Source organism: Phyllobates terribilis, unplaced genomic scaffold, assembly GCF_046119375.1.
Source record: "Phyllobates terribilis strain yellow unplaced genomic scaffold, ASM4611937v1 Scaffold_393__1_contigs__length_1774422, whole genome shotgun sequence".
Lineage (NCBI taxonomy): Eukaryota > Metazoa > Chordata > Amphibia > Anura > Dendrobatidae > Phyllobates > Phyllobates terribilis.
Genome location: NW_027363153.1, coordinates 471996 through 487303, shown reverse-complemented (window position 1 = coordinate 487303; position 15308 = coordinate 471996). Strand labels below are relative to the sequence as shown.

General features: G+C 43.5%; 1 non-coding gene and 2 pseudogenes across 1 annotated transcript; all 3 read left to right on the top strand.

Moving 5' to 3' along the window:
- Positions 1-997: 997 nt before the first annotated feature.
- Positions 998-1188, top strand: LOC141224605 (U2 spliceosomal RNA). Its single transcript, XR_012291941.1, has one exon. It is a non-coding gene; the product is annotated as a U2 spliceosomal RNA (small nuclear RNA).
- Positions 1189-13595: 12407 nt separating this feature from the next.
- LOC141224444 (U2 spliceosomal RNA) lies at positions 13596-13768 on the top strand (annotated as a pseudogene).
- Positions 13769-14883: 1115 nt separating this feature from the next.
- Positions 14884-14975, top strand: LOC141224559 (U2 spliceosomal RNA; annotated as a pseudogene).
- The last annotated feature ends 333 nt before the right edge of the window (positions 14976-15308 follow it).

Sequence of the window (15308 nt, the reverse complement as noted above, 5' to 3'; positions counted from 1 at the left end):
TTTCATGTTCAAAGTTGCAGAAGCCAGATTACAAGCTCATTTTGGTTCAACTTCAGCAACTGTGCATTGCATTGCCATGTAATGTGATGCAATGCTATCTTTCTAGCTCTCCCTTTTTACTTCCTTTTGGATAAACAGACATATTAGGCAAGCATTTTGGAGCTTTCACCTAAATAACTACAGGTGGTGAGATAAGCTGCACAATATAATTGACCTTTCAGTATATTGTTGCACACACACCATCTATTTAGCAAATGCCCTTGTTATCAACAGCAGCCTTTTAAACTCACCTGAGCTAACAGGTATGTGCGCTGGTTACTCTGCTGCGCTTAAAATTTCTTTTTTGGTTTGCTACAATGCCTTTTCTGAAACGTTGTCTCCTTCTGCTGGAACACTGACTTCTTTCATTTAATGCCTGCAGACTATAAAAGAGACCCCAACCCAAAAAGTTTGGTTGATTAGTCTGTGGCATTCTGTTAAACTGTTGCTTATGGCGGTCTCTGTGAGCTTCTCAGCGACATTCAGCCAGCCAGGTATCCTGCCTGCAGTAGATGGAATGTGGCAATGGAACGCTGGCTGCGCGTGTCATAATAGGCTCTGAGCCTTTATATACCTGTGCACAGCAGCAGCCACCTTCAGTCTGCTGCTGGACAGCCAGCAGCAGCAGCAGCAGGAGAGGTATGTAATCAGGAGCCCTCCTGCTAAGGGTAGACAGCTGCTCGTTCCACCCCACCCCCCGCCTTAATTGGTTCTCCTCCCTTCCAACGGTGTTGAGGCGGGTGGGAACAGCAGGGGGTGAAGGTGCTGTGTTTAAAGAGGTGGAGTTATGCAGATCTAAAACGCGTGGATTGCAGCAGCAGCAAGCCGAAAAGTGCAGGCATGTAAGGGATCTAGAGGTTGACAACATGTCTTCTTAACGGGAGTCCAGGAGCTCATCTCCACAAATGGACTTTTCAGGATCCTTGGGTGGCTCCGTAGTTTGAAACCAATTCTGGTTATCGCTTCTCGGCCTTTTGGCTAAGATCAAGTGTAGTATCTGTTCTTATCAGTTTAATATCTGATACGTCCCCTATCTGGGGACCATATATTAAATGGATTTTTAGAACAGGGAGATGGAAAAAGAGCTTGCTCTGTCCACTCCACGCATTGACCTGGTATTGCAGTATCTCCAGGACCGGTGCACCCCTTCTTTAATGCAGTTTCTAAAATCAGAAAGAATTGAATTCAATGTTTTTTGTTCATTTTGCTTGTTTGTCGGATTTTGGGATGGACTCTTTGGCTTTGCTTTTCTTCTCCTCATTGGATTTTTCATGTTCAAAGTTGCAGAAGCCAGATTACAAGCTCATTTTGGTTCAACTTCAGCAACTGTGCATTGCATTGCCATGTAATGTGATGCAATGCTATCTTTCTAGCTCTCCCTTTTTACTTCCTTTTGGATAAACAGACATATTAGGCAAGCATTTTGGAGCTTTCACCTAAATAACTACAGGTGGTGAGATAAGCTGCACAATATAATTGACCTTTCAGTATATTGTTGCACACACACCATCTATTTAGCAAATGCCCTTGTTATCAACAGCAGCCTTTTAAACTCACCTGAGCTAACAGGTATGTGCGCTGGTTACTCTGCTGCGCTTAAAATTTCTTTTTTGGTTTGCTACAATGCCTTTTCTGAAACGTTGTCTCCTTCTGCTGGAACACTGACTTCTTTCATTTAATGCCTGCAGACTATAAAAGAGAACCCAACCCAAAAAGTTTGGTTGATTAGTCTGTGGCATTCTGTTAAACTGTTGCTTATGGCGGTCTCTGTGAGCTTCTCAGCGACATTCAGCCAGCCAGGTATCCTGCCTGCAGTAGATGGAATGTGGCAATGGAACGCTGGCTGCGCGTGTCATAATAGGCTCTGAGCCTTTATATACCTGTGCACAGCAGCAGCCACCTTCAGTCTGCTGCTGGACAGCCAGCAGCAGCAGCAGCAGGAGAGGTATGTAATCAGGAGCCCTCCTGCTAAGGGTAGACAGCTGCTCGTTCCACCCCACCCCCCGCCTTAATTGGTTCTCCTCCCTTCCAACGGTGTTGAGGCGGGTGGGAACAGCAGGGGGTGAAGGTGCTGTGTTTAAAGAGGTGGAGTTATGCAGATCTAAAACGCGTGGATTGCAGCAGCAGCAAGCCGAAAAGTGCAGGCATGTAAGGGATCTAGAGGTTGACAACATGTCTTCTTAACGGGAGTCCAGGAGCTCATCTCCACAAATGGACTTTTCAGGATCCTTGGGTGGCTCCGTAGTTTGAAACCAATTCTGGTTATCGCTTCTCGGCCTTTTGGCTGAGATCAGGTGCAGTGATCTAACGGTTGCTGCCTTGGTCTTGGCTGAGAGGTGCCCGGGGTACCCGGCTCCTTGGCCTGGGGGGATCGTCTCACCTTTTGGTGGGACTTCACCCCCCTGCTGCTATTAGGGAGCTGGCTTAGTCCCCGGGCAACAAGTTGCGATCCCCAGGCGAAAGGCCGAGCCCGTGGTGACGGTAAGCCTTTGCCACTTTGGTGAGATGCCTTGTTCATTTCAATTTTCCACTGGCTCCGGCCAGATCAGGAACTCGGTGCGTATCGAGGTTCCAGCAAACCACGTCGGATATGACAACCCCCGTGAGTTCTATGTACAGATTTTGAGAGATCTGTTGAACGTGAAAGATCATGATGTTTACTGCCTGCAGGAGAAGGGGCAGAGTACATATATTCTCACGTTCTCGACCAAGGTTGCCTGCCAGCACTTTTACGAATGCGTTAAGGGCCACCGTAACAGCAAGCTGTTGGACGGAGTGATTTTTACGGGTCTCTATGGCGAAGTTGACGTTCCCCTTGTGGTATACATGTTTAACCCCCATGTGTCCACAGATGATATTGAGCTTTTTCTGAGCAGATATTGTACATCTGTCAGATTTACGGGGAACGTCAAAGGTCGGAGTGGTTTCTGGAATGGGAAACGACGCTTTATGGTATGCTTCAGACTTGACCCTGGGGGTGTAGAAGGCCTTATGCACCCCCCCTCCACAGTGGTGCTGGGAAGAGACCATGGCTACCTCTTCTATGATGGACAACCATTCAGGTGTCGTAGGTGTGGTGACCTTGGTCACATACAGAGCGATTGTAAGAACGAGCGGATGAGTCAGTGCCACAACTGTGGACAATGGGGTCATGCCTCAAAGGACTGTAAGAACAGTAAGACCTGCAGTGGGTGCGGAATGTCTACTCACCTGTTCAGTAATTGTCCGATGCGGACAAGGTCTCGTGGTGGCTCTCGGGCGCCTGCGGCTAGTTCCGCAGGAGTTCCTGCTGATGCCAGCAGGGTCAGCCCGGGTGACCCCAGAAAAAGCTTTGTGGACATTACTAAAGGTCAAAAACAGTCTGACTCAGTCGATGCTCTGTCGGTACCTTTGCGGAAAAACCCGGCCTCTGTAGCCGAGGTCACGCCTTTGCCTACTCCTGCAGGGGTCCAGGTTTCACCTGGTGGGGAGATGGCACCTTCTCAGAGCGGAAATGAGAGGGAACCAAAAAAGAGGCGAAAATCTGGAGCTGTTGGTACGAATCCAGATGTCCATCCAGATACCCCTGCTGATGTCAGCACAGATGTTGGACCAGATGTCTGCCCTGATGCCAGTCCAGACGGATGCCCTGATGCCAATCCAGACGGATGCCCTGATGCCAATCCAGATGGATGTCCTGATGCCAACCCAGATGGATGCCCTGATGCCAGTCCAGATGGATGTCCTGATGCCAGTCCAGATGGATGTCCTGTAACCATTCCTGATGGATGTCCTGTTGCCTGCCTGGATGATAGAGGTCGTGCAGTGGTTGGTGAACCTGTTGCTGGTCCTGATGGTCATCCTGCTCCGGAGATGATGTCCCTTGGTGCTCCTGGAGGGTCTGCGGGTATTCCACCTGCTGCAGTGCCTGGTGAGGATCGGGTGGATTCGGAGGATCGGATGGATCTCAGCGCCAGTGGTAAGAGAAGTCGTGAAGAGGCGCAGGAGGAGCATAACCTGCCTCAGATGTCCCGTAAAGTCTTTCTATCTAGTGCTGCAAAAATTCTCAGCCCAGAGGGGACTAACTTAATTGAGGATTTCACGGACTCAGATGAAACGGACAGTTTACGAACTGTGTCATCCCTTCCTTCACCTTCTCTGTCACAAATTATTGATTCAGATTCAGAGTATAATGAATCAATAAAAAACACCTAACATGGCAGAAATCCGTGTTGCCTCACTAAATGTGAGAAGCCTAAAGAGCCCTGTTAGACGGGCTGCTTTGTTTGCTTGGTTAATGACTCTGAACTTTGACATTTTTTTCCTGCAAGAATGCGGTATTGATCACGATTTGTCATACCCCAACTTAAAAATGGACTGGTCAGCAGGACCCTCTATTTGGTCAGGGTCCAATGAAAATAAAGCTGCCGGGGTTGGGATTTTATTCAAATGTCAAAATGTTAATGTTTTATCCATCACTGAAATAGTTCCAGGTCGTGCCTTATCAACTCATGTTATTTTAAATGGTTTTACCTGTCGTCTTATTAATGTTTATGCATCCCCAGAGAAAAATGAGCGTGCTTCCCTTTTTAATGTCATCCCTTTGTTTTTATCAGGTCCGTCCCCTGTGATAGTGGGAGGGGATTTTAACTGTGTCATGTTGGGGGAGGGGAGGAGTGGAGGTGATACTAATGGAAGAACAGACAAAACATCCAGTCTGTTAAAACATTTGACAACGGACCTCAAATTATTAGATGCTTGGAGAAAGTCCTACCCTACTGACCCTGGGCATACATGGAGGGGTAGAGGGATGTCATCTCGTATTGATTTTATTTTTTCCTCTTCTGATGTTTTTAAACCTAAGAATGCTGGTCTAATAGAAAATATTTTTTCTGATCATGTATTACTATACAATGTATTGCAAACTCCACAGGAAGCAAAAGTTGGAAAAGGTATGTGGAAATTGAATGTGCTCTTATTAGAAGACGAACTGGTAAGGGCGGAGTTTTATGCAAAGTATGAGAGTTGGAGAAGACGGAAACACCCAAATCAGAGTATGTTGGGGTGGTGGGAGTGTGTTAAAACCCGTATTAAAGAATTTTTTATTAAAATTGGTAAAAGGAAGGCACGTGAAAAAAGGAAATGTTTTAAAGATTTTAATGTCAGGATGCAAACTCTCCTTAAGCTTAAGGGGTGGGGAGTACCTGGTGTGGATGATGAGATTGCCAAGATCCAGACAGAAATCCAAAAATTCCTGGAACAAAAGGGTAAAGAAATTATATTTAATACCCGTGTGAAATATTTGGAAGAGGGTGAGACCTGCTCAAGGTTTTTCTTTAAAAAAATGAGTGACAAAAAACAAGTGATTACTGAGCTAGAAGGACAATCTTCCACTGAGGGCATTTTAGAGCATACTGCTAATTTTTATAGAGATCTTTTTAGTATTAAAAATGTTGATGAACCTGCTTTTACAGAGAATCTTAATGTTTTATCCCAGTTTTTAAATAAAGATGACCAGATTTTTTTAGCTAAAGAACTTTTACCCAGTGAAATTGAAGAGACCCTTAAGAGTTTTAATAAAGGTAAGGCTCCTGGATCAGATGGCCTTCCTATTGAATTTTATCTTTGCTTTTGGGATCTAATTAAGGAGGATTTTATACAAGTAGTTTGTGAAGCCTCTAAGGCTGATTTATTACCATATTCATGGCGTAAAAGTATGATTACATTAATTTTTAAGAAAGGTGATAAATCAAAGTTGGAGAATTGGAGGCCTATTTCACTATTAAATACAGACTACAAGATTTTAGCTAAAGTTGTTGCTGGTCGTCTTAAAGCAGTTATTAAAAATGTAATTCATCCAGATCAGGTGTGTGGTGTCCCCGGGAGATCAATCTGGGAGCATCTAAACCTAATTCGTGATCTTATCTGGTTTCAAAAAGATAGAAAACAGCCACTAGCTATTTTATCTTTGGATTTTATGAAAGCGTTTGATAGGGTCTCCCACTTTTATCTTTTTAACCCCTTAATAACATCTGACGTACTAATACGCGTCTGTGCCCTGGGACTTAAGAGCCAGACCCGTATTAGTACGTCATGGCGATCGCGCGCGCACACAGGCTGTGCGGGCGCGATCGCCGCCGGGTGTCAGCTGATTGTCACAGCTGACACCCGGTACTATGTGCAGGGAGCGGTCCTGCACCGCTCCCAGCACATTAACCCTCGCGATGCTGCGATCGAAGTCGATCGCGGCATTGCGGGGGCAAGGGGAGGTGATCGCCGATACTCACCTCCTCTTCCGGCTTCCAGCGCAGTCTGCAAAGGCTTCCCGGGTGTTGCCATGACGACCCGATGTCGTCATGACAACATCCGGGTCACCAGAGAGCAGGAAGATTGCTTGGACATGCGCAGTGCATCTCCAAGCAATCTTCACACTGTGCACTTCTGACAGCCTTCATGGCATAGGGATGGTGCTCCATTCCTGTGCCATGCAGGCGATCAGAAAAAAAAAAGTGAAAGTCCCAGAGTGGGACAAAGTAATAAAGTGTATAAACTGTGTGAAAGTGGAAAAAAAAAAAAAAAAAATGTGCCAAAATATTATAAAAAAATAAAAAAAATAATACACCAAAAATAAAAATATAATGTACCCATCAATAAATATTATTATAAAAAAAATAAAAAAAAAACAATAAAAGTACACATATTTGGTATCGCCGCGTCCGGAACAACCTGACCTATAAAACTGTCCCACTAGTTAATCCCTTCAGTGAACACGGTAAAAAAAAAAAAAAAAAAACCAAGCAAAAAACAATGCTTTATCACCATACCGCCAAACAAAAAGTGGAATAACACGCGATCAAAAAGACGCATATAAATAAAAATGATACCGCTGAAAACGTCATCTCGTCCCGCAAAAAACAAGCCGCCATATAGCTCCATCAGCCGAAAAATAAAAAAGTTATAGCTCTCAGAATAAAGCGATACTAAAAAATATTTTTTTCTATAAAATAGCTTTTATTGTGTATAAGCGCCAAAACATAGAAAAATTATACAAATGTGGTACCGCTGTAAACGTACTGACCCGAAGAGTAAAGCTGCCTCATCAATTTTACCACACGCGGAACAGAATAAAAAAAAAAAAAAAAAAACAATTCCTGAATTGTTGGTTTTTGTTTATTCTGCCTCCCAAAAATCGGAATAGAAAGCGATCAAAAAATGTCACGTGCCTGAAAATGGCACCAATAACAACGTCAAGTCATCCCGCAAAAAACGAGCCGTCACATGACTGTCTGCCAAAATTTGGAAAAATTATAGCTCTCAAAATATGGCGATGCAAAAACTAGATTTTACAAAAAATGCATCTTTTAGTGTGTGACAGCTGTCAGTCATAAAAACCCCATATGATTCTGGCATTGCTGTAATCACACCGACCCGAAGAATAAAGTCGTCTAATCACTTATACCGCACAAGGAACGGCGTCAAAAATAAACTCTTGAGTTAGGATTGGGCTAGGGTTAGGGCTGGGTTTGGGGCTAGGGTTGTGCTGGGGCTAGGGTTGTGCTGGGGCTAGGGTTGTGCTAGGGTTAGGGCTGGGGTTGGGATTTTTTTCAAAAGTAAGAAAAAAAGATGACGATATGGCGACTAGTGTTGAGAGCAAGTGCTCGCTACTTGAGTTTGCATCGGGTGCTCTGGTATGCATTTAGTATCGTGGGTATTTGAGTGACATGCTCGAGTCTCTGCCCCATATGCTTCGCGGCCAAAAAACTTTACGGGGATTGCCTGCCATGCACGAGCGATCCCCGCATGTTTTTTTTTGGGTGTCTAATAACCGTGAAACATGCGGAGCAGGGACTCGAGCATGTCACTCGAGCACACGCTGTACATGGTGCATACCTGAGTACCCGATGCAAACTCAAGTAGCGAGCACTTGCGCTCAAGAATAATGAAAACTTATTCAATATGATGACCTAATGTAAACAAATAATGTGCCGTACCTCTGGGTTCAAAATGTTCACTATACACCTTAATAAAATCTTTGAGGGGTATAGTTTCCAAAATGGGGACACTTGTGGGGGAGCTCCACTGTTTAGGCACATCACGGGCTCTCCAAACGCGACATGGTGTCCGCTAACAAATTGAATGGAAAATCGGCTCAAATTGTTAGCGGACGCCATGTTGCGTTTGGAGAGCCCCTGTGTGTCCAAACATTGGAGCTCCCCCACAAGTGACCCCATTTTGGAAACTAGACCCCCCAAGGCACCTATCTAGATGCATAGTGAGCACTTAGAACCCCCAGGTGCTTCACAAATTGATTCGTAAAAATGAAAAAGTGAAAATAAAACACTTTTTCATTTTTATGAATCAATTTGTGAAGCACCTGGGGTTCCAAGTGCTCACTATGAATCTAGATAGGTGCCTTGGGGGGTCTAGTTTCCAAAATGGGGTCACTTGTGGGGGAGCTCCAATGTTTGGGCACACAGGGACTCTCTAAATGCAACATGGTATCCGCTAACAAATTGAATGGAAAATCGGCTCAAATTGTTAGCGGACACCACATTGCGTTTGGAGAGCCCCTCTGTGCCCAAACTTTGGAGCTCCCCCACAAGTGACCCCATTTTGGAAACTAGACCCCCCAAGGCACCTTTCTAGATGCATAGTGAGCACTTGGAACCCCCAGGTGCTTCACAAATTGATTCGTAAAAATGAAAAAGTGAAAAAAAAAACACTTTTTCATTTTTATGAATCAATTTGTGAAGCACCTGGGGTTCCAAGTGCTCACTATGAATCTAGATAGGTGCCTTGGGGGGTCTAGTTTCCAAAATGGGGTCACTTGTGGGGGAGCTCCAATGTTTGGGCACACAGGGACTCTCCAAATGCAACATGATATCCGCTAACAAATTGTCGGCTCAAATTGTTAGCGGATATCATGTTGCATTTGGAGAGTCCCTGTGTGCCCAAACATTGGAGCTCCTCCACAAGTGACCCCATTTTGGAAACTAGACCCCCCAAGGCACCTATCTAGATGCATAGTGAGCACTTGGAACCCCTAGGTGCTTCACAAATTAATTCGTAAAAATGAAAAAGTGTTTTTTTTTTCACTTTTTCATTATTACGAATCAATTTGTGAAGCACCTGGGGGTTCCAAGTGCTCACTATGCATCTAGAAAGGTGCCTTGGGGGGTCTAGTTTCCAAAATGGGGTCACTTGTGGGGGAGCTCCAAAGTTTGGGCACAGAGGGGCTCTCCAAACGCAATGTGGCGTCCGCTAACAATTTGAGCCGATTTTCCATTCAATTTGTTAGCGGATACCATGTTGCATTTAGAGAGTCCCTGTGTGCCCAAACATTGGAGCTCCCCCACAAGTGACCCCATTTTGGAAACTAGACCCCCCAAGGCACCTATCTAGATGCATAGTGAGCACTTGGAACCCCAGGTGCTTCACAAATTAATTCGTAAAAATGAAAAAGTGTTTTTTTTTTCACTTTTTCATTATTACGAATCAATTTGTGAAGCACCTGGGGGTTCCAAGTGCTCACTATGCATCTAGAAAGGTGCCTTGGGGGGTCTAGTTTCCAAAATGGGGTCACTTGTGGGGGAGCTCCAAAGTTTGGGCACAGAGAAGCTCTCCAAACGCAATGTGGTGTCCGCTAACAATTTGAGCCGATTTTCCATTCAATTTGTTAGCGGATACCATGTTGCATTTAGAGAGTCCCTGTGTGCCCAAACATTGGAGCTCTCCCACAAGTGACCCCATTTTGGAAACTAGACCCCCCAAGGCACCTATCTAGATGCATAGTGAGCACTTGGAACCCCCAGGTGCTTCACAAATTGATTCATAAAAATGAAAAAGTGTTTTTTTTTTCACTTTTTCATTGTTACGAATCAATTTGTGAAGCACCTGGGGGTTCCAAGTGCTCACTATGCATCTAGATAGGTGCCTTGGGGGGTCTAGTTTCCAAAATGGGGTCACTTGTGGGGGAGCTCCAATGTTTGGGCACACAGCAGCTCTCCAAACGCAACATGGTGTCGCTAACAATTTGAGCCAATTTTGCGTTAAATTTGTTAGCGGACACCATGTTGCATTTAGAGAGCCGCTGTGTGCCCAAATATTGGAGCTCCCCCACAAGTGACCCCATTTTGGAAACTAGACCACCCAAGGCACCTATCTAGATGCATAGTGAGCACTTGGAACCCTCAGGTGCTTCACAAATTGATTCATACAAATGAAAAAGTGTTTTTTTTTTCACTTTTTCATTGTTACGAATCAATTTGTGAAGCACCTGGGGGTTCCAAGTGCTCACTATGCATCTAGATAGGTGCCTTGGGGGGTCTAGTTTCCAAAATGGGGTCACTTGTGGGGGAGCTCCAATGTTTGGGCACACAGGGACTCTCTAAATGCAACATGGTGTCCTCTAACAAATTTAACGGAAAATCGGCTCAAATTGTTAGCGACACCATGTTGCGTTTGGAGAGCCGCTGTGTGCCCAAACATTGGAGCTCCCCCACAAGTGACCCCATTTTGGAAACTAGACCCCCCAAGGCACCTATCTAGATGCATTGTGAGCACTTGGAACACTCAGGTGCTTCACAAATTGATTCATAAAAATGAAAAAGTGTTTTTTTTTTTCACTTTTTCATTGTTACGAATCAATTTGTGAAGCACCTGGGGGTTCCAAGTGCTCACTATGCATCTAGAAAGGTGCCTTGGGGGGTCTAGTTTCCAAAATGGGGTCACTTGTGGGGGAGCTCCAAAGTTTGGGCACACATGGGCTCTCCAAACACAACATGGCGTCCGCTAATTATTCAAGCAAATTTTACAATCAAAAAGTCAAATAGCGCTCCTTCCCTTCCGAGCCCTGCCGTGCGCCCAAACAGTATTTTTTCCCCAAATATTGGGTATCTGCGTGCCCAGGGGAAATTGCACAACAAATTTTGGGGTCCATTTTTTCTTGTTACCCCTGTGAAAATAAAAAAAATTGGGTCTAAATTAACATTTTTGTGAAAAAAGTTAAATGTTCATTTTTTTCTTCCACATTCAAAAAATTCCTGTGAAGCACCTGAAGGGTTAATAAAGTTCTTGAATGTGGTTTTGAGCACCTTGAGGGGTGCAGTTTTTAGAATGGTGTCACTTTTGGGTATTTTCTGTCATAAAGACCTCTCAAAGTGACTTCAAATGTGATGTGGTCCCTAAAAAAATGGTTTTGTAAATTTTGTTGGAAAAATGAGAAATCGCTGGTCAACTTTTAACCCTTATAGCTCCCTAACAAAAAAAAATTTTGGTTCCAAAATTGTGCTGATGTAAAGTAGACATGTGGGAAATGTTATTTATTAACTCTTTTGTGTGACATATCGCTCTGATTTCAGGGCTTAAAAATTCAAATTTTGAAAATTGCAAAATTTTCAAAATTTTCGCCAAATTTCCGTTTTTTTCACAAATAAACGCAAGTGATATCGAAGAAATTTTTCCACAATCATGAAGTACAATATGTCACGAAAAAACAATCTCAGAATCAGGGGGATCCGTTGAAGCGTTCGAGAGTAATTACCTCATAAAGTGACAGTGGTCAGAATTGTAAAAATTGGCCCGGTCATTAACGTGCAAACCACCCGCGGGGCTTAAGGGGTTAAAGTTATGGGAAAGATGGGGTTCCCTGATTCTTTTATTCAGAAAATTGCGCTTTTATACAAACAGTCATCTGCCCGGATTTTAGTCAATGGTTTTTTAACTAGAGAGGTGGAGCTTCTTTCCGGTGTTAAACAAGGTTGCCCCATGTCCCCACTTTTATTTGTCTGCTCCATTGAGCCACTGTTGTGCCTGCTGCGTCGGGACAAGGTGGTTAGGGGCATTTTTATTCCGGGTGGGGGTGGACAACAAGTTAAAGCCATTGGATATATGGATGACATATCTGTATATGGCACTAGCTCAGCATCTATTAACAGAGCAATTCTAATTACTGAAATTTTTAGTGCTGGGTCTGGGTTTAAGTTGAATATAAATAAATGTGACTGTATGATTATGGGTCAATGGGAGTCAGATCCGCCTAGGGTTCCCACACAAACAGTAGGAATCAAGATCCTGGGTGTCTTGTTTAATCCTGCTAATGATGGTATTGAAAACTGGGATTTGGTTTTGAATAAATTAAATCAGAAGATCTCTTTATGGCAAACTCGAAAACTAACAATGGAGGGCAAGATTCTTGTAATTAAAATGGTTTTGCTTCCTATCATTTTGTATGCCGCTATGGTTTTTCCCCCTAATTCTCTGTATCTTAAAAGACTTATGAAGCCCATGTTTTATTTTCTGTGGGGATCCAAAATGGAGAAATTGAGGAGGGAGGTGGTATGTAAAAGCAAGAAAAATGGGGGTAAAGGGTTCCCTGATTTAAAATTGTTTTTATTTATCAAGTTTTTTGTATTTTGTTGCAAAAGCTTGAATAATGTTGGGGCTTTCTCTTGTTTTCTTAGATATACAACTGGGTTTCTTTTCCGAAAGTTGAACTTCAGTATGACTGTTAATTGTCCTTTTCTCTTATCTCCCCCTAAGCATTACAAGATCTTGGAGAAGGTCATTTCAGAATATGATCTGACCCAAGTTGATCGTCAGCTTTTATTTGATCAACGTAAGTTAACAGTTATTTGTAAGGGACATGAGGAGATGGAGGATGTGTCTAATTTTTCCATCTCCAGGTGCCGCCTGGTGTGGAACAACGTGGCCTGTCCTGCACTTAGCAACTCACAAAAGGATTTAGCTTGGCAGGTTGTTCACCAATGTCTCCCTACGAGAGCTTTTCAGCATCATAGGGGGCTGGTGGCTAGTGCTAGATGTCCCAGAGAAAGATGCGCCCCAAACGAGTCAGTGTTTCATTTACTGTGGGATTGCCCCTACGCACAAGAGCTATGGCAGACGGTGGGCACCCTCCTAAAATGGATATGTGGTATACAAACCCTTAATTGTGACATTATAATATATGGGATAATTAAATGCCCAACCATGAAACAAGCACGAGTCGCATGGCTTATAATAAACTGTTTAAAAGAAGCTTTATGGAAAGTGCGCAATATATTATTGTTTAAACGTGAATTTATTCCTGTCAAAGATTGTATTGGGCTTGCTCTTTGTGAAATGTTTACATACTACCTGAGAGATTGTAAAAAGATGGGAATCAATGAAGCAAAAAAGCTATGGTGTTTGCAAATTTGGAATATGTATTTATTTATGTAAATTATATGCAAAACTGTGTTTTATGCTTTTTATGCTTTTAAGTGCATTTTAATTCTGACTCTGTATTAGTTTTATGTCATATTTTATTCCAGTATTTGTGATTTGTTTCAAATATTGTATCGGATATGTTCTTTGTGAAAAGTTTTCATACTACCTGATTGTAAAAAGATAAAGTTAAAAAGCTATGGTGTTTGCATTTGACATATGTATTTATTTATGCAAATTATATGCAAAACTGTGTTTTATGCTTTTTATGCTTTTATGCGCTTTTTAAATCTGACCTTGTATTTGTTTTATGTCATATTTTATTCAAGTCTTTGTGATTTGTTTGTAATTTATGATGTATGTCTGATTTAAATAAAGCTTGTTTGAAAACGGATCTGTTCTTATCAGTTTAATATCTGATACGTCCCCTATCTGGGGACCATATATTAAATGGATTTTTAGAACAGGGAGATGGAAAAAGAGCTTGCTCTGTCCACTCCACGCATTGACCTGGTATTGCAGTATCTCCAGGACCGGTGCACCCCTTCTTTAATGCAGTTTCTAAAATCAGAAAGAATTGAATTCAATGTTTTTTGTTCATTTTGCTTGTTTGTCGGATTTTGGGATGGACTCTTTGGCTTTGCTTTTCTTCTCCTCATTGGATTTTTCATGTTCAAAGTTGCAGAAGCCAGATTACAAGCTCATTTTGGTTCAACTTCAGCAACTGTGCATTGCATTGCCATGTAATGTGATGCAATGCTATCTTTCTAGCTCTCCCTTTTTACTTCCTTTTGGATAAACAGACATATTAGGCAAGCATTTTGGAGCTTTCACCTAAATAACTACAGGTGGTGAGATAAGCTGCACAATATAATTGACCTTTCAGTATATTGTTGCACACACACCATCTATTTAGCAAATGCCCTTGTTATCAACAGCAGCCTTTTAAACTCACCTGAGCTAACAGGTATGTGCGCTGGTTACTCTGCTGCGCTTAAAATTTCTTTTTTGGTTTGCTACAATGCCTTTTCTGAAACGTTGTCTCCTTCTGCTGGAACACTGACTTCTTTCATTTAATGCCTGCAGACTATAAAAGAGAACCCAACCCAAAAAGTTTGGTTGATTAGTCTGTGGCATTCTGTTAAACTGTTGCTTATGGCGGTCTCTGTGAGCTTCTCAGCGACATTCAGCCAGCCAGGTATCCTGCCTGCAGTAGATGGAATGTGGCAATGGAACGCTGGCTGCGCGTGTCATAATAGGCTCTGAGCCTTTATATACCTGTGCACAGCAGCAGCCACCTTCAGTCTGCTGCTGGACAGCCAGCAGCAGCAGCAGCAGGAGAGGTATGTAATCAGGAGCCCTCCTGCTAAGGGTAGACAGCTGCTCGTTCCACCCCACCCCCCGCCTTAATTGGTTCTCCTCCCTTCCAACGGTGTTGAGGCGGGTGGGAACAGCAGGGGGTGAAGGTGCTGTGTTTAAAGAGGTGGAGTTATGCAGATCTAAAACGCGTGGATTGCAGCAGCAGCAAGCCGAAAAGTGCAGGCATGTAAGGGATCTAGAGGTTGACAACATGTCTTCTTAACGGGAGTCCAGGAGCTCATCTCCACAAATGGACTTTTCAGGATCCTTGGGTGGCTCCGTAGTTTGAAACCAATTCTGGTTATCGCTTCTCGGCCTTTTGGCTAAGATCAAGTGTAGTATCTTTTGAAAAGGCGGTTTTGGATGTTGGCCGCCCTAGTAGATTGATACATTATGCACACTGGGGTTTAGGCGTTTGTTAGTACGCCAGGTGGCTAATATAGTCATCTGGTGGAAAGCATGGCCCCCCAGGATCGACGCCATTGGGCCGGGGAAGATCGAAAGCCCGAAGTGTGAAGTGCCCCAGGAGTGGTGACCCTGGGGTGCCTTAACTCACTGGGATTGGGAACCCCACTTGAGTTTATGGCACATTTGCACAAGCACTTCAAATTTTCTTTCTTCGCACACACCCTTATTCCGGGCCTTCTGGCCTTAGGATGGGGAATTTTTCAATTCCCGGTCGAAGGTCCGGGCAGTATTATACTGTGAAACCTTCACTATTTATTTAA